This window comes from Bos indicus, chromosome 26 (assembly GCF_029378745.1).
Source record: "Bos indicus isolate NIAB-ARS_2022 breed Sahiwal x Tharparkar chromosome 26, NIAB-ARS_B.indTharparkar_mat_pri_1.0, whole genome shotgun sequence".
NCBI lineage: Eukaryota > Metazoa > Chordata > Mammalia > Artiodactyla > Bovidae > Bos > Bos indicus.
In genome coordinates this window covers 32,335,570-32,354,505 of record NC_091785.1, presented here as the reverse complement: position 1 = coordinate 32,354,505, position 18,936 = coordinate 32,335,570, and the positions used below count along the sequence as shown (strand labels likewise).

The following is an 18,936-nucleotide window of genomic DNA, read 5'->3' as shown; positions in this document are numbered from 1 at the left end:
GGAGGCCTGACATGCTGCAGTTCATGGGGTTGCAAAGAGTTGGACACGACTGAGTGACTGAACTGAACTGCACTGAATAAAGAAGCTTATCAATGCTTTTGCCCCTTCATCCAAGAGGAATTCTCCAGTCTAATTTCAAGATCTGAATTATCTTGCTGGGATGCCTGCAGAGGATTAAATTAGCACCGCAGTTGCCAAATGTCTGGTTTCTCTGTTCTGGGTGGAAATTGTCTGAGTTTGGTTTTGTCTCCTGTGGTGTCATAGCTACTTCTGGACTGTGTTCCTGGGCCCATCCTCCCAGTGGTATGTGACCATCAGCTTTATGTCAGGAACAAGGAAGTATTTGTAAAACTCAAGACTGCATAACTTTCTCAATATTGAATTGGGTTATGGTTTCTCCCAGGAAGAGTTCTGGTTACTAGATTTAGAGTTCTCTGCCACAGGTGTTATCATTTCTGCTTAACCATCCAAAGCATTAGGATCAAATCTACAGACCCTATGAAGCTCCCTGTGCTTCAGGTGAGTCACTTGTGATGTTTGGAATAATTGTGTTTTTCAGGATGTTTTGAGAAACTCAGGCCATGAAATGGATTGGATATTCAAGCTCTCATTTGCATATGACATACTCACATATCATATGTATCACATAAACCTATGTAAAGAACAAATAGTGTTCTTGAGTTGTTCTGTGTCTAGGATTAACTGTAATCTTTCTTGAAAATTCTGGTCCTCCTTAAATCTCTTCAAACAAAATAATTCCACTCCTAAAATCCACCTCTTCCATCAGATTTTCCATCCTTTTCACCCTCCCTGATCTCAAATACATGTCAACAGAGTAAAATATTTTACACTCAAGTTGGAAGGGATACCTAAATATGAACGGAGTATTTATATTTTAATGTAGATTTTTTTATCCCAAAGAAAATCTGATTACTGGATGATAAAGTGAGTTGGAGAGGGAGATCCTAATAACCCTTCCTTATCCCTAACCCTTGATTCTTTTCTCCAGAAAATGGGAATAACTGCCACAGTCACCATAGAGCTGTTGATCTAAGAGGTGGCCTTAGGATGCATATCTGAGAAAGCAACCTAGTAGGGGAATCTTTACTTTGGGCAAAGAGGGTTGTGATGGATGTAAAGAAGAGGAGGAGCAATAACAGTAATAATAGCTAAAATATATTTAGTGCTTACTTTGTTCTCACAACAAAATATAAGGAAGATCTAAAAAAAAGGTAGATTTACTATCATCCTCATTTCACAGGTGGAAAATGACTTGGGGGACCCATTCTGAGGGTGCTCTCTTCACCCTGGGCTAAAATCCAGCTGGTCTTCCTAAGCTCACTGCATCCGCTTTTTCCACTAGAGGGAACCAAGCCAATGACCTGGAAATGGGTCCTGGTGCGGGAGTCACTCACCCTGACACATGGCAGGAGGACAAGGCTGTCTGTCCATGAATCAACATTCCCATCCATCCATCAGCTGATAGACTCCTATAGGCAAGACCCTGCCTGAGTGTTGTAGGGGATACATGGGTGAAATTTAAACTCTGCTCTTCTGGGTTTTTAGGCCAGTGACTCACTGAGTGGCTGTGGCACATTACTTCCCCTCTAATGTTAGGAGCGGATCATTGAGCTTAGAAAGAGCAGCTGGATGGAGCCTAGGGTGAAGAGAACATTTTCAGAATGCTGGTCCACAGTGTCATGGCCCACCTGACTCATTCTCCATCTGAAACAGGGATAATAATAGATTTGCCTCATATTCTGTTGCAAGGATAAAGTAAATTAATGAACACTAAGTGCTAGAAAGTGAGCCAGAGGAAGTATTGTTGTAGCTACGCATTCTGGGAAACAAACTCACTCAGAAGGACAATGCAGATAGTGGAGTGCAGTTTATTACACCAGTGGGCCCAAGGCAGAGTCTCCTCTTAGCCAAGGACCCCGACCAGTTTTTGTGAAAACCTTATATACCCTAAGTGTATGTGCTCAAACCCATCTCCCCAGATTCCTTGAAACTAGTCTGGACAAGGTAAAAGAGAGATACGATGAAAGTTATCCCATGATTCATGTGTCACAAGACTAGATAAACAGTGGATATTTATCAACAGGCCTGTGGTCATATCCCGATAAACATCATGGAATTTACCACTTTGTTCTGTTGCAGAGATAATTAGCATATTCTTTTAGGCAACGGAGAGTCCAAGTACAAGTCCTGAGGCTCTTTTATCCGGGGGTCTGGTTTTCCATTGGTATGCCATTTCTATAGACACCTGACACAAAGTTCAGAATCCACTGGGAGGGTGACCGTGCGTGTAGCCTAATGTTCACAGCCTGGCCTAAGATGGAGTCCAGCTCTGTCTGTTTCCTCCTTCATTCCCCCCTCTTGATGCTCTTAACTCATATTATGAGCATCATTCATAGGGATATATTGCACCCTGGCTCTCTGACCGCCAATTTGGGAGAATGACATCAACTTTCGGGTTACAAAGTTCATAATACATTGTAAAATTCAGGGTCCACAAAGCAGAACTATCAAGGCAACTATAACAATGATAAATATAGTTTTCCATCAATCGCCCTTCACCCAAGAGAGGACCAAAGTTCAGAAAGGAATATTTTCATTTGATATTGCTTTTACTTGGTTTTTCATGTCATCTAAAGCAGTCAATACATTGCCAGATAAGTCAAGAATGTATACACAACATTCAACCTTAATCATAGCACAGGTCCCTCATTGAGCAGCTGTGAGTATGTCCAGAGCAATTCTATTATGAATTACTGCTTTTCTCATTTGGATTTGCTCTTCATTTAAGGCTTGGGTGGCTTTTGTTCTATCTAGGAGGGCCTGTTTTGTGAAATTAGTCAAGGCCTCTACTTTAATCATAATATCTGTTGTCCCTATAGTGAAAAGTGAAGTTGCTCAGTCGTCTCTGACTCTTTGCGACCCCGGGATTTTCCAGGCAAGAATACTAGAGTGGGTTACCATTTCCATCTCCAGGAGATCTTCCTGACCCAGGATTTGAACCCAGGTCTCCCAGATTGTAGGTAGATGCTTTACCATCTGAGCCACCAGGGAAGCCTAAGGCAGCAATATACTCATACCATTGAAACACAGATCTTGTCCACCTAGCATGTAAATAAGGTAGATGTATCGGGGCTTGTTGAAGGTTAGGCTTTTGTTACATTGGCATTTATATCAAATGTAACCCCATGACCCGAGTCTATTGACTGTAGGTCTTACACCAAGACAGCAAGGCGAGGTTATGATTGACAAGAGAGAGGAAAGTCCCTTTTTGTCATCCCAGAAAAGAGCAGAGTGGTTTAAAATCTCCTTGGCAGAGTGGTGACACCCACCAAGGAAGTCCATCCATCACTGACAGAGGCATAGCCCCACATATCCAGCAGCTGGAGGTGTTTTGGAAGTCTGCGGAGGAATGTGCCCAAGAGATTAAAACATTGTCCTGAGCTGAAATGGAAGTTAAATTCAAAATCATGTTGATGAGGCCAAGCAGCAGGAGTTGATTGTGCGGCTTCATCCTGAAGGGGCTCATCCAGGATCTTCTTTTCCTTCTTCTTAAGGATGATCTTAGTCTCTCGAGGGTCAGCGAGGTCCCTCTGTGCAGTCCATTCAGTGTTTTTTGGGTCTGCGTGGTATGTTCTCTTCACCCTCGTATGATGGATCCAAGGGACAATACCTGCAACTTTAACTGCAGTAGGGGTAGTTAGAATAACATAAGGGCCCTTTCCAGAGAAGGCAATGGCACCCCACTCCAGTACTCTTGCCTGGAAAATCCCATGGACCGAGGAGCCTGGTAGGCTGCAGTCCATGGGGTTGCTAGGAGTCGGACACGACTGAGCGACTTCATTTTCACTTTTCACTTTCGTGCATTGGAGAAGGAAATGGCAACCCACTCCAGTGTTCTTGCCTGGAGAATCCCAGGGATGGCGGAGCCTGGTGGGCTGTCGTCTCTGGGGTCGCACAGAGTCGGACACGACTGAAGCGACTTAGCAGCAGCAGCAGCAGCAAAGGGCCCTTTCACCAAGGGGCTGGCAAATCATGTTTCCAATCTTTGACCCATATTTAGTCACCAAGCATAAACTCATGAATCTGTTCCCCAAAGGGGAACAGCACCCATTCTTGTACAAACTTAGTTACCTGATTTATTACCTTACCCAGTTCCATCTGCTGTGAAGTCCTATCCCCCATTACCTGAGGCAAATTTGTTGACACCTGTTTTATTTTGGGAGGGGGGCCTCCCATACACAATTTCGTATGGAGAATAGCCTTGGGACTGCGGGGTCATCCTGAGTCTGAGCAGAGCTGTGGGAAGCAAGTCCACCCAGGAGCAGTCAGTCTCTATGACCCACTTGGAGAGTGTCTTTAAGTGTCCAGTTGGTTCATTCCACCATCTCACAACTCTGGGCCTATATGCAGTGTGCAGTTTCCATTTGATGTTTAAAGTTTTGCTTACTTGTTGTACTAAATCAGCTACGAAAGCCGGGCCATTGTCTGAACCAATGCTGGTAGGAAGTCCGAATCTGGGAACTATTTCCATAAGCAGGCACCGGGCTACTTCTGATGCTCTTTCAGTCAAGGTAGGAAAAGCTTCTACCCATCCCGAGAACGCACATACCGTGACCAGCAGGTAACGGTAGTGTTGATGAGGTTTCATTTCGGTGAAGTCCACTCCCAGGTGTTCAAAGGGCAGCGTGCCTTTCAGCTGAATACCCAGAGGTTTTTGTCCGAATACCCGAGAGACAGCATTAACCTGTGAGCAGGCAGCATGGCCTAGGTGGGTCGCTTGGTGTGTTTGGCTTACCAGATTGTGTGCCAGCTCCTTTGGTACCAATAATTTGCTACTTGGCAATTCCCACCATCCCTTTTCAGTCTTGATGGCCCCTTCCGCTTTGGCTAACCTGACAGCCGTTGTCCTTGTTTTATCAGGCTAGTGCCTTCAGTATATAGGACCCAACTAGGGTCTGGACCCTTGCGTCCTTCTTTAAAACAAACCCCAGATACCTTACCTCCTCCTTGCAGATCTGTGCCTTCTTCTTCGACACCCGGTAACCTGCTTCCATCAGCAGCTGGAGCAGAGCTTTTGTCCCTTTCTAGCATTTTTCCCTGGTCTCGGCAGCCAGCAGCAGGTCATCCCCATATTGTAGGAGCCAACATCCATACTCTTCCAGATGGAATGAGTTCAGGTCAGAAGCCAAGGCTTCCCCAAAGATGGCTGGGGAGTTCTTAAAACCTTGTGGGGGAGTCCAGATGAGCTGTTGTTTGGTGCCCCCGACTGGATCTTCCCATTCAAAGGCAAAGATGGGCTGTGATGCTGGGGCGAGGCATAAGCAGAAGAAGGCATCCTTGAGATCTAGGCGAGTATAAACTTTAGTCCTCAGTGGGAGGAGGCTAAGTAAGGTATAGGGGTTTGGAACAGTGGGGTGTAAAGTCAAGTAGCCTGACTGACTAGCCTGAGATCTTGTACAGGCCTATAGTCCTGTCCTCCTTCCTTTTTGACTGGCAGGATCGGCATATTCCAAGCCGACTGACACTCTACTAGAATGCCCACTTGTTTCAATCTATTGATGTGGGGCAGTATGCCGGCCCAGGCCTCTATTGGTAGTGGGTACTGGCGCTTTCTAACCGGGATGGTGCCTGGTTTGAATTCTATTATCTTTGGGGCTTGATGTTTAGCCAGCCTGGGGGGAGAGGGGGTTGTCTTCCGCCCAGACCTCGGGGAATAATTGAGTTAGCTTGCTCTCATGAGCTTCCAGCCCACCCAGTTCTTCCTTTGGAGGCTCATGCAACCTCCACTCATTTTGGGGTGGAATTGAGAGAGCGAGCAAATAAGTCATAGTGTCCATCTGGAAGGTGGGCCTCTCCTCAGGGGAGAAAGTCACTTGTGCTCCTAGTTTGGAGAGCAAGTCTCTTCCCAACAGGGGTACTGGGCTCTCAGAAATGTAGAGGAATTCATGAATCACTTGGCGCCCTGCCACCTGACATTTTCTGGGCTGGCAAAACGATTTAATCATCTCTTCTCCCGATACCCCAGTTATAGCAGTAGTCTTTTTGGACAGTGGTGCCACAGGTTTTGTTACTACCGACAGTTCTGCTCCTGTATCTACCATGAAGTCAATGTTTTGGTCCCCCATTTTTAAGGTTACCAGCAGCCCTATTTAATTTCCAAGCCGGCAAGCCCCGCAACTGCGGGAGCTTCCTCTTCCTTCCTTGCCGTAGGGCATTCATCCTTCCAGTGGCCAAAAGCTCAGCACCAGGCACACTGGTTTGGCTGTTTAGGGGCCCAGGGCCTCTGTTGGGATGGTTGAAGGACTGTCCTGTCCCTGGGGCAGATGTGGTTTTCCAGAGGGCCAGAGATAGACTTTCCCAGAGCAGCAGCTAGCATTGCAAATCTCTTGTCTGTTCTCTTTTGTTCCCTCCGGTTCTCGGGCAGAGCGCAGTCTCTGCTTAATTCCAACGTCTCCCTCCCCTTCATGTCAGTACTCACCAGGAGAGGTGGGTATAGCTTGGGCAGTTTGGCTGGAGCTGGATCCTGGAAGTGTTGGCCAGAGGCTTCTGTCACCGGGATCGGAGCCTGCCGAGGTGGTGGCTCTACGACCTCGGGGAGAGCTGGCGAAGGAGCAGTGGCTGCTTCAGGAACTTCACCTGGCCCTGGATTGGGCATCAAGGCGGCCTTTGGTCCTGGTGGAGCACTGAGAGGCAGGCGAGTCCTTATCCAGTATGGGGGAGGGGTCAGGTCGTCCCCGTCCAAATCCTGTAGAATTTGCTTTTTTATCATCAGTCAATTTTTGTGCCACTAATATTTTTCCCTTTCCCTTCTGGATACAGAACCTTGTCCAAGTAGGAGGGTCTTGAGCTAACCCTAGCCATGAGTCAATATATGGATATTGATCCAGGCTCGCCTGTGACTACTGTATAGACTGCTTCCACTATTTTTAAGTTCATGGTGTACTCTCATGGCCATCCTACTCCCATAGTGGGCCATTCGACCTCAAAGAGTATGTGGAGGCTGTTAGGCTTCATCTTCACCTCATAGTCTCCTCCTAATCCCTCCTTTAATTTTTAATCATGCCCTCCAATATAGTTGCCTTAGATTCACTTCCCCCCATCTTGCTTACCTTCTCGGACCTTCTTCTACTTTTCCTTTTTGTTCTGTCTACGAACTTCTCAGAACCCTATGTACTTCTGATATTTCCACTCAATGACACTTAAATTGGCATTCTGCCTCCTTCCTAACTGGGGTGAGAAGAGCCTTACCTGCCAGATCCCAGAGGGAGAAGGGGGATCGGCGTGTCTTCACCTGCTGGTCAGCACAGCCGAACCAGAACACCATGGGGTCCAAGACTGTTTCTCCCTTAAAGTCCGTTCTGTCTTGGTGGGCTTGATCAGGTGCAGATGAAAACACAGATGGGTTAAATATCCCATGTCCCAGGCCATCTCTGGAAAAGCCAATTCATATTCACTTATGTATCTCCCTCCTTCTAGCCTAACAATTCCAAGGGGGTCAAGAATTTCACAGCAGACGGGACACCTCCTGGGGGAGAGCAGAATACGAGCATACAAGGACCAGTTTCTTATCCTAAAAATCTCCTGGTGATCGCTGGTAATAATTTTCCCTGAGATGGTGTGGACACACCTAAATGACCTTCACAAATTTCCTTCCTAAGCCCAAGCATGCTCGTCAACCTGTGTACCAAGCAATCGCCGCCTGCCTATTCCAGGCTCCTTGGGTCCCCCACTCCTTCTAGTCCCTCCTAGGCGGGTGATCAGGTCCCCTCTTCCACCCTGCCGGGTGGGTTCCTCCTCACCTGAGCACTCAGTTCCCCTGCTGCCATGCGCTACCTGCTAACGTGAAAGGTCCGGGTGTTGAGAAGCAGAATCCTTCCAGAAGGGCGAGGCGCCTTCCCCACTCTAGAAGGTTCAAGCCACAAGGCCTCGGAGTAGTCCCAAATGGGACTTGTCTCCTCAAAGTGAGGAGTTTCCCAGCCCATGCACCAAATGTAGCCACGCGTTTCGGGAAACAAACTCACTCAGAAGGACAATGCAGATAGTGGAGTGCAGTTTATTACACCAGTGGGCCCAAGGCAGAGTCTCCTCTTAGCCAAGGACCCCGACCAGTTTTTGTGAAAACCTTATATACTCTAAGTGTACTTGCTGAAACCCACCTCCCCCAATTCCTTGAAACTAGTCTGGACAAGGTAAAAGAGAGATACGATCAAAGTTAACCTGTGATTCATGTGTCACAAGACTAGATAAACAGTGGATATTTATCAATAGGCCTGTGGTCATATCCCAATAAATATAATGGAATTTACCACTTTGTTCTGTTACAGAGATAATTAGCATATTCTTTTAGGCAATGGAGAGTCCAAGTACAAGTCCTGAGGCTCTTTTATCTGGGGGTCTGATTTTCCGTTGGCATGCCATTTCTATAAACACCGGGCACAAAGTTCAGAGTCCATTGGGAGGGTGACCATGTGTGTAGCCTAATGTTCACAGCCTGGCCTAAGATGGAGTCCAGCCCTGTCTGTTTCCTCCTTCAGTATCAGATATATTTTAGCTATTATTATTACTATTGTTACTCAGCCTCCATGTAAGTTTCTTGGATGAGGTTGACCTGATTGACCTCGAAGGACATTTGTTCCTCAAGAATTTGATTGCTCTTTGTGTCTAAGGAGCTAAGTCTTAATGACCCTGTTAAACTTTGACCTCCCAGGCCTTAGTGGGAAGCCAATGTATTGTTACCAAGAGAAAGGCAGTGGCACCCCACTCCAGTACTCTTGCCTGGAAATCCCATGGACGGAGGAGCCTGGTGGGCTACAGTCCATGGGGTCGCTAGGAGTCGAACACGACGGAAGTGACTTAGCAGTAGCAGCAAGGTAGACAAAGAGAACCTCCCTGTGACTGGTTTCCGTGGACAACTCTGAGTCACCACTCATACTATTTTAGTAAAACTTCATTGAGCGTCTCTTAAGGGTTTGATCTAATTTGTGCACGTTCTTAGGAAGACAAGGACTTGTTTTCATCTTTGAATGGCTTAAAATTAAGTTTGAGAAAAAGTGAAAAGATCAGGAATTGTACACAGGAAATTATTTAGATGGTGGTGTAACGGTTTTAAAATAGGAAGCTCTGACGTGGTGTCCTCTCTTCTGGGATCTTCTCTTTTTCCCCTCCCCTACTTTCCATTACCTTCCCGCTAAGCCCAGGGAAGTAGTCTCATCTCATCTCCAGTGCTCTGCCTCCCATCCCAATCAAAGCAGTTGGCATCATTTATATTGGATGTAAAGAGAAAGCTAGTAAGTTCTCACCATGATATGAATGACTAGCCTTTTTGATGTGGGTGTTTGGTCTTCGAGAATTAACTCAAAGGATGGTCTGGAGAAATGCTGGGGTGGGTGTGAATGACACTTTGAAGGGGACAGTCTCCCCAGTGGTCATCAGCTATTTTAGGGTCACTGAGTCTGTCCTCCATTCCACGCCAGAAGAACAAAGGACAGCTCGACTCTGCTTTGGAAGGCTCGCTGTCTCCTGAAATGAAGTATGCACATTGCCCTATGTCAAGGCTCATGTAGGGCCTGTGAGGCCAATTACTCTGCAAACATTCGTTGAAAGGGGATTAAGAATAACAGAAAATTCCCTAGATCATGTTGGAGCTTTGGCATGGGTGACTTGCGAACCCAGGTGCTGGATCGAGCTCTAGGGGTCAGGTTGCACTTCTGGCCGTCACATGCCAGTCATAAGAACAATTCCTCTCCCGATGTCCATTTGACCAGAACCTCCTCTATACCCCGTAGCAGGGAGATTCTGAGATGCCACCGACTTTTCAAGATAGCAAATGTATATTAATCAAGCACCTAATTGGGTTAACCCAATTGGGAGGGTGCAGAGGAATGTGTCTTATTGTCCTGTGCTCAGAGAGTTCAGCCCAGTGGGGCCAGCTTGGGAAGGATCTTTGGAGAGTATAATACTCATCTTGAGTTAGGGATAAGCCTTTGTTTCTCAGTGAGAGATATCTTGATTAAATGGATGAAGGACAGTTTGGCATAGAAGTTGTCTTGGGGATTTAAACCCTGGCTCTGCCATGTATGCACCAGATGACCTTAACTCGTGTCCCTGTGTATGAAATAAAGATAACAACAGTACCTGCCTCATAGTGTGGTTATGAGCACTAAGATATGCGTGTTGCTTAGCATCATGCCTGCTCCAAAACAGTTATCTAACAAATGTTAATTGTTAGTATTAGCAGGAGTATGGTTTACTCTGGAGGAGGAAATGGCAACCCACTCCAGTATTCTTGCCTGGGAAATCCCATGGACCGAGGAGCCTGGCGGGCTACAGTGCTTGGAGTCACAGAGTCAGGCACGACTTAGTAACTGAGCATGCATGGTCTTACTGTTACCCCAGATAATCCAACTGCTAATACTAAAAACCATACACTTTCTTATTTAATTGAACAATAGGACAAGCCTGCATTGTTTAAATATGATACCACCAGCTACATGTGACTACTGAACATTAGCAGTGTGGCTAGTTCAAATGGATATGTGCTAAAAGTATAAAATGCATGCCAGTTTTTGAAGATTTAGTTAAAAAAAAGGAATGTGAAATAGCTCAATAATATTTTCATGTTGATTACATGTTGAAATGATAAGTTTTTTTAATACATTGGGTTACATAAAATAGTAAAAGTAATTTCACCTGCTTAACTAAAAAATTAAACATGATATATCTGTTTACATTATATTTCTATTAGACAGTGCTCTTCATAATTAGCAATTAACCTTGTGGTTAATTTATCCTTAGCTCCAATATTTGTAATATTCATATTTACTTCATTTTCAAAAGGAAAAATAAAGAGGTTTAGTGAGGTAAAGTAACCAGCCCAACTGGCAAGAGGCAGATCGGGCTCTGCAACCAGTCTGTCTCCAAAAGCTGAATTTTTTCTTCCCTGCCAAGTGCTAGAGAACACAGGTGTGGGATTCAGAGGGAGGAGCCGTGTGGGCCAGTCTCAGCCTTCCAATTGGAAAATAAATGTGGCCTCAGACACGTAGGTAATAGAACTGCCAAAAGTATATGAAACCTGGCACTTAAATTGTGAGACTCTAATGGTTTTTTTTGTTCTCAAACAACAGAATACATTTCTTATACACCTTATCGGACATTTCCATCTCAAACAACAGAATACATTTCTTATACACCTTATCGGACATTTCCATCAAGATAGAAAAATAAAAACAAAACAGACAAAAGCCACCTCTTGGAGAGAACTACCTTCATAGGATATCAGGCATCCCTAAACATGTCATTTTTGTCCTCATGGAAGGAATTCTGCTAATATCCCTGGGTGTCAGCGGTGGTCAGCAGCAACCAGAATGTAGAGGGTCTCACGTCTGGGGTGTGCCTGGCACTAGCAAGGGCAGGGACAGTCGTGTGTGTCCAGGAGGAGTCCTGCAGAATGGAGAGGCCTCTGTGAGGTCTGAGAGGACTCTGGATGGGACTCAGGTCTCCCCAGATTTCAAGCCCAGGCCTCTGTTTGTTGGAGCCTCGCCGAAACATTCCAGAGACAACCCCACCCGGGCCCCTCCGGGACTGGTTCAGCGAGTTGCATTTCTAAAATGTGATTCAACTTTGTCATCTCAAGAAACAATGAAGCAGAGTGGTAAAGGAACACAGCTTCCTGATTTTTTAGGGGTGAGGTGGGGGTAGTGTACCCCCTGAGTGAGGGGCTCTTGAACAAATGAATGTGGAAATGAACATGTCTCCCACCATGGCCTGTCTGTTTCTGTCCATCAGTCTCTGTCTTCCAGCAGCGTCCGTCGGCACCTGCTCTAATCCATTTACTCATTTTCACTCTTCAGGGCCTGCTGTTCCTCCACAGGAGCCCCCTGGGGTCCCATGGCAACCTGAAGCCTTCCGACTGCCTGGTGGACGCCGGATGCAGGTGAAGCTGTCGGGATTCGGCCTGTGGGAACTCGAGCATGGCCGGACACACAGAACATACAATGAGGAAACGACGGACCCATCAGGTAACCACTGCAAATCCTGCACCCTCTAGCTGTCAGGAGAGGGGTACAGGGCTCCTCACCCCACCTGCGCTTTCTGATGCTCACCCGCTCGGGTCCCTGCTGTTGGGCCTTCCTCTGGGGCTGATGGATGCGGTTATTCCGGTCACCCAAAGAGAGGGGGAAAAAACCCCAAACAACCCACTAGTGGCCTGAGTCCATGGTGGGGTGTCTGAGTGAGGAGCCTAGTCCTTGCCCTGACTTAGCTGGGTGACCTGAAGGGAGTCTCTGGCCTTGTCTTCAGTCTTCTGTGTCCCCTCGTGTCTTCATGCCGTGTTCTCAGTGGAGATGGCACCACCTGCCAGGCCCCTTACAGCTGATGAGCTTGGTAGTTCCCCACCCTCTCTGCACTTCAGTATCACTTGAGAAGCTTCAAAAGACACGAAAGGGGCTGGGTCCCATCCAGTGCCAACTGAATCAGAACTTATGAACATGGGGTCTGGGCATCTGTGTTGCTTTCTAAAAGCCTCTCGAGTGATTCTGATGTACATCTCGAGACAAGGCACCACCTGGAGTCCAACCCTCCTGCACACGTGTGCGAATTGAGACTCCACGGCTCTTCCTACTTGTCTAGGCTTACTGAGCACTCTTGAGTCTTGCCGTGCACTGACCTGGGCCCTAGTGAGCCCAGTGTGCTCCGCTTTGACCGCCTCTCTCTGAAGCAGCAGGCTGCCAGCAGCTTTGCTGTGTGCATGTGGGGAGGTGTCTATCATATGGTATCTTGCAGAAAAGACAAAGGGGGAAATGTTGAAAACCTCTTAGTAGCCATTTCTTTCTCTGCATCCTGCACTATATTTTCTTTTCATGATTGTAGCCTATAATGATATAAAAATCTATAAACACCACCACAAAAGAAATGTAAGTTTATAAAACATCCAGCACAGATACATCTGTAGAGACAGAATGCAGATTGGTGGTTGGCAGGAGTTGGGAGGTAGGGGAAATGGTCAGAAACTGGTTCATGGATTCAAGGTTTTACTTTGGGGTGTCAGAAATGTTTGGGAACTAGATGTACTAGCTGTATGGCATTGCCAGGGTGCTCAATGCCACTGAGTTGTTCGCTTTCAAGTAGTTTTATGTTCTATGAATTGTTACATGATTTTTTTTTTTTAATGTAGGCAGTACAGAAAGGAAAAAGGAAAAGAAAAGCTGCCTGTAATTGCACAGTCATGAGTTAACTGCTGTTAACTTGTTAGGGCAGGATCATCGTTCCTTCATATTCACACACATGGGCCCCCAAGTGTATGAATCTAGAGATATCTCCAACCATCAGGGTCAACTTCTCGGGGACTGGATACTTCAGGGCTCCTGTGCTTCCTGGAAAAAGAAGGGGTGACTTTTTCTGTTCCACCCAGCAGCTCTGACCTTTGACAATCTTGGCTTTGCAGAGTTCTTACTGGGCAGCCCCAGAACTACTGTGTCTCCCCCAGGTGCCCTGGTCTGGCACCCAGAAGGGAGATGTTTACAGCTTTGCCATCCTAATGAGAGAGCTGATCCAACACCAGGACCTTGGACCTTTTGATGATCAAAACCTGACCCCAGCGGGTAATGCTGGGAGAGACTCCTTGGCCGGCTTGGTCATTCAATCTAGACTTTTTTCTTTCCTGTGTAGTCAGTTCTTTATTTTAAAAATCTTACATCTTTAGACCCTTTTTGAACAGTTCCATCCTTTCACCTTCTTTGGTCTTTTAAGATACTGACATTTTCAGAGTCCAGATCTCTTGTCTTGTAGAATGTAGTACTACCTGGATTTGTCAGTTTCCCAATGGCTGGATGTAGGTTATTTTTAGCAAGAATACTTCACATCAGGAAGCGCAGGCTATCGTTGATGTCAGTTACTTCCCTGCTTGCTCAGCTGGTAAAGAATCCAGCCGCAGTGCAGGAGACCCTGGTTCAATGCCTGGGTTGGGAAGATTCCCTGGAGAAGCGCATGGCAACCCACTCCAGTATTCTTGCCTGGAGAATCCCATGGACAGAGGAGCCTGGGGGGCTCCATTCCATGGGGTCGCAAAGAGTTGGTATCAACTGAGAAACTAAGCACAGCAAAGAGAGCTACCTTTTAAATGCTTGCTTTTATTCTTTGTTTTGTGAGATGTTTATTAATTTAGAATCTATTCCAGTCTTATTTTTTTATTTTTAAAATTCATATTCCTTCTTAAAGAATTAGAAGACAAATTACAGTTCGGTTACAAAAAAATTAAGGAACTCAGAACTACATACTCTATTCAATAACAGCAGCCAGAGCAATTCTGTAAGAAAATGAGTCAGATTGTGTCACTTCTCTACCCAGAATCTCCCCCTGACTTCCCATTTGGGGAGTGAAAGATAAATCCTTACAATAAATAGCCTGCAAGATCACTGAAGGCTTCTGATGGGGCCTCTGTGACTTATATTAGTGTTTGGTGGCTCAGTGGTAAGGATTCTACCTGCCAAGCAGGAGATGCAGGTTTCATCCCTGGTTTGGGAAGATGCCCTGCAGAAGGAAGTGGCAACTGACTCCAGTATTGTATTCTTGCCTGAAAAATACCATGGACAGAGGAGCCTGGTGGGCTATAGTCTGTGGGGTTGCAAAGAGTCAGACATGACTTAGCAACTAAAACAACAAGGGCTGTGACTACAAGCTGGCTAGCTTGAAACAATATTCTTGCACAGTTCTAGAGACTAGAAGTCCAAAATCAAGGTTTAGCTGGGCTGAGCGCCCTCTAGAAACTCTGGGGGAGGCCCAGTCTTTGCCAGTTTCAAGGTAGCTGCCCCAGCCTTCCTGGGTTTGTGGCCATGTAGGTCCAATCTCTGCTTCCATCTTCACATTGCCACGTCTTCTGTGTACATTTCTTCTGTATGTGTCTTATGAGGACACCTGTCCTTGGATCAGGGCCCACTCAAATAATCCAAGATGATCGCTTCAACCCCAGATAATTATATTTGCAAAGACACTTTTTCTTCAAATAAGGTCACATTTGCAGGTCCTGTGGATCAGGACACAGGCGTATCCTCTGGGGACCACCATTTGGCCTTCTCCATCTTCCTAATTCTGCCTCCCATGCCTGGCTCCTTTTAATCACACTGGCCACCTTTATGTGCCTCCACAGTGATGCACTTTCACTCCGGAGTCTTAGCAAACGCTGTGCCCTCTGTCTGGACATCTGTTATGCCATATTTGTAAGTACAAATTTGTTTCGTTCTTTCTTAAGGACTACAACAGTTTTCACTGTAAGCCTATGTTATATCTTGGGCTGGCCAAAAAGTTCATTTGGATAAGATGGTACAGACAAGCCCGAATGAACTTCTTGACCAACCCAGTATTATTGATTGGTAGATGTTTTGATTGTGTGCCATTATTTTTTTTTTTCTTTTCCAAACTCCTGCAGTGAGTAGTCATGAATCTTTGTGGACATGTGTGAGTATTTCTTCAGGGTGGATTTCTGTTCATGAAATTGAAAAGGTAGACCTATTTTAAACATATTTAAATTTTCTGCTAAGTGGTGTCCACTTTTCTACTTACAAAGGATATATTCAGGTTTGAGAGGTTTGGGGAGCCAGGTTGTCTCTGAACACAGTCCATGAGGGAATTACAGGAAAAGTAACGGGAGGTGAAGCAAAACCTGATCAAACTCGTTTAGAAAATTCACAGTAGGCATAACCCCCAGCACTGTTATTTTGCACTTTGGCTGCACATTGGAATTTCCTGGGGAACTTAAAAAATGTCTGAGGTTTGGATCTCAGCCTCAGAGAGCCTGATGTCACTGATCTGGGTCTCTAAAATTTCCCAAGTGATTCTAACATGTAGTTCAGGTTGAGAACCACTGTCATGGAGAGAGGATGTGTGTGTGTGTGTGTGTGTGTGTGTGTGTGTGAGAAATGTGTGTTTGTGTGTAAATCAGCCCACCTTTCTCTCTTGATTTCTTTCCCCTTGCAGTGCTGTGTTTAGTCACGTCTGACTCTTTGCAACCCCATGGACTATACCCTGCCGTGCTCCTCTGTCCACGAGATTCTCCAGGCAAAAATACTGGAGTGAGTAGCCATTTCCTTCTCCAGATCTTCCTGAGCCTGGGATTCAAGCTGTGTCTCTGGCATCTCCTGCATGGACAGGTGGATTCTTTACCACTAGCGCCACCTGAAGGCCCTTATCTTCCCCCTTTTGTTTCCTGCCTTCCCTACCATTTCTAGTCCATCCCCAATGGCTCATCCCAAGCTGCTGCTTTAAATCGTCGTGCATTTCCTGGAGACTTTTTCAAGTAAGGAGCCTTTCTGAGTGTACTAGTCACTTTGAAAGCAGATTCTGGTTTCTAATTTGTGGCAAAATGTAGGAGAGATGAGACTACTCCCAAAAGGTTGATCTCAAATCCAGGGGCATCTGAATTTGGAACCAAGCAGCTAACAGATCTTCCCGCACTGAACCCAGGTGGACGCCCACCTATGCTTGTTAAGCTCAGCTGCCATGTGATTGTGCCAACTGGGTGGGGAGGGGGGTGTGGAAAGACTATGGACAGTGGGTGCATTTCCCCCTCATTGTGGGCATCTGCTCACCAAGCTGGATGAGAGGCAGTCACAGGGGACGATGGGTACAGAGGACCACAACCAGGAAGAGTACAGTGAGCCCATAGTTTATGGGCTAACAGTCCCTTCCATTAACTTCTACATCCCTGCAAACAAATCCTGGTCCTGGAAACAATGTCAATTCCCTGCATACATTAGAGCCATGGTTCTCAAACCTTTTACTGCTTCCCAGGTGGCTCAGTGGTAAAGAATCTGCCTGCCAATGCAGGAGACACAGGAGACAGTGGTTCGATCCCTGGGTCAGGAGGATCTCCTGGAGAAGGGCACAGCATGCAACCCACTCCAGTATTCTTGCCTGGAGAATCCCACGGACAGAGGAGCATGGCGGGCAACAGTCCGTAGGGTTGATACGAGTCGAAATCAACTTAGTGACTGAGCATGCATACTCGCAAACATTTTAGCGGGCATCAGAATCACCTGGAGGGTTATTTGAATTGAAAAGTAGAGGGATGTGCCCAGGATCTGTGTTTTAATTAGTTCCCCAGTTGATTCTGAGACCCACTAACACTAACATTTGAGACTTGATTTCCTCTCTCCCTGTACTGTCCTCTTAAGAAAGAAGTCTCTGTGTGACAGTTTCTCCAGAGGACAGGGGCGTGTGCTCCACCACTTTGAATGGAGAACAATCTGCATAAATTATTTGGAATTTATTTCTACAGGTTCATCTATGCTCTCCCATTTATTTATTAATTCAATTACCTATTACATTTCACTTATGATATGCATATATAATTTATTATATGATATAGTTATTTTATATTTTGAGTTATCTAACACTACTTTGTTGCTCAAATTGTTTTATCTTTGACCGTTTCATTTCGATTGCCTTCTGTATACCTTTGACGTATACCTGTTGCGGGGTTTTATTTTGTGCTTCCTTAGTTTCTGGTGGTATAAGATGCTTTAGCCTCATCTTGGATTTTCCCTGCTTCAGAACTAGAGTCAACTGCTTTTGTTAAGAAACCCTGACTCCTTTATTGGAAAAGGAACACCTGGATGCTAGGTGTGCTTGTTGCTATGGGCATGCTGTTGTTTCTAGCCCCTCTTAGTAGACAGAGTAAGACAATGTGTGTGTATATACCAACTCACATGGACACACACATTCATATCATTATCTCCCCATCTGTGTCTACATTAAGGTAAACATGAGTTCGTGTTGACATCTTCAGTGTCATTATCGCATGGTTTGTTTATTTTATTCTCTCCCCATCACTCATGCATCACTTCCTTTTCCAATAGCGAGCATCCTGGCTCCCGCCATCTGCCACCTGTTCACTTACTTGTTCAATCCCAGTATATGTTTACAGTAGTATCAGAGTTTTTCATCTGAATCCCCAGGAGAAGCATTTCTACCAGCTAGAGGATAGTGATTACGGATATTTCCTTTTGACTTTAGTCTTACCATCCCTACTCGTTTTATTTTATTTTTGAGTATTTATTTATGTAGCTGCATTAAGTCTTAGTTGCGGCGTGCAGGATCTTCACTGAGCCGTGCCGGTTCTTTTCTTGCAGCCTGTGTGCTCAACTGCCCCGTGGTATGCGGGATCTTACTTTTCGACCTGGATCAAGTCAACATTCCCTCCATTGCAAGGCAGATTCTTAGCCATTGGACCAGCAAGGAAGTGAACGCCAAGGACCACCTTAAGAGAACTCTCTCTCCTTTTTTTAATGTATCTAGTGGCATGTGGAACTTCCCCAACCATGGATTCAACCTGTGTCCCCTACAGCAGAAGCTCAGAATCTTAACCACTGGACTTGCCAGGAAAGTCCCTATCTACTCATTTTAGAAGCTGCTTACATCAGTGCTTTACTCCCTCCCCCTTCAATGAGGTTATGTCACACATTTGTAAAACAGATTCTTTGGTCTCTGTATTCTGTCTTGTAGTTGTCCGGTCTCCCAACTGATATGTTTTTAAATTTGCATTCTTTAAGATTCATTCTCGAGTTGTAAAGCCCTGTGGGTTTTGGCGAATACACAATGTCATGATCACAACCAGAAAAAAATCCCCAGGGCTTCCCCTATTTAACTTTTCCTCCTCCCCAAATTCCTGGAAGCTTCTGATCTATTTTCTGTCTATAATTTTGCCTCTTCTGGGATATCATACACACAGAATCATACAGAATGTAGCCTTGTCAGACTGGATTCTTACACTTAGTAAAACATTTAAGATTCATTCATTTTGCCACACCCACAGTGTTTTTATAACAAAAACATGTACATTGTTGTCAAACATTATTTCCTCTACAAACCAGAATGTTTAATAAAAGTCTGTAGACGCTAATGAGGAAGTGAAAGAAAGTAGGT

The 18,936-nt window shown here is 45.5% G+C and overlaps 1 pseudogene; it reads left to right on the top strand.

Moving 5' to 3' along the window:
- The window catches only part of LOC109579019 (guanylate cyclase 2G-like), a 57,966-nt pseudogene that overhangs the window by 22,924 nt on the left and 16,106 nt on the right, over positions 1-18,936 (top strand).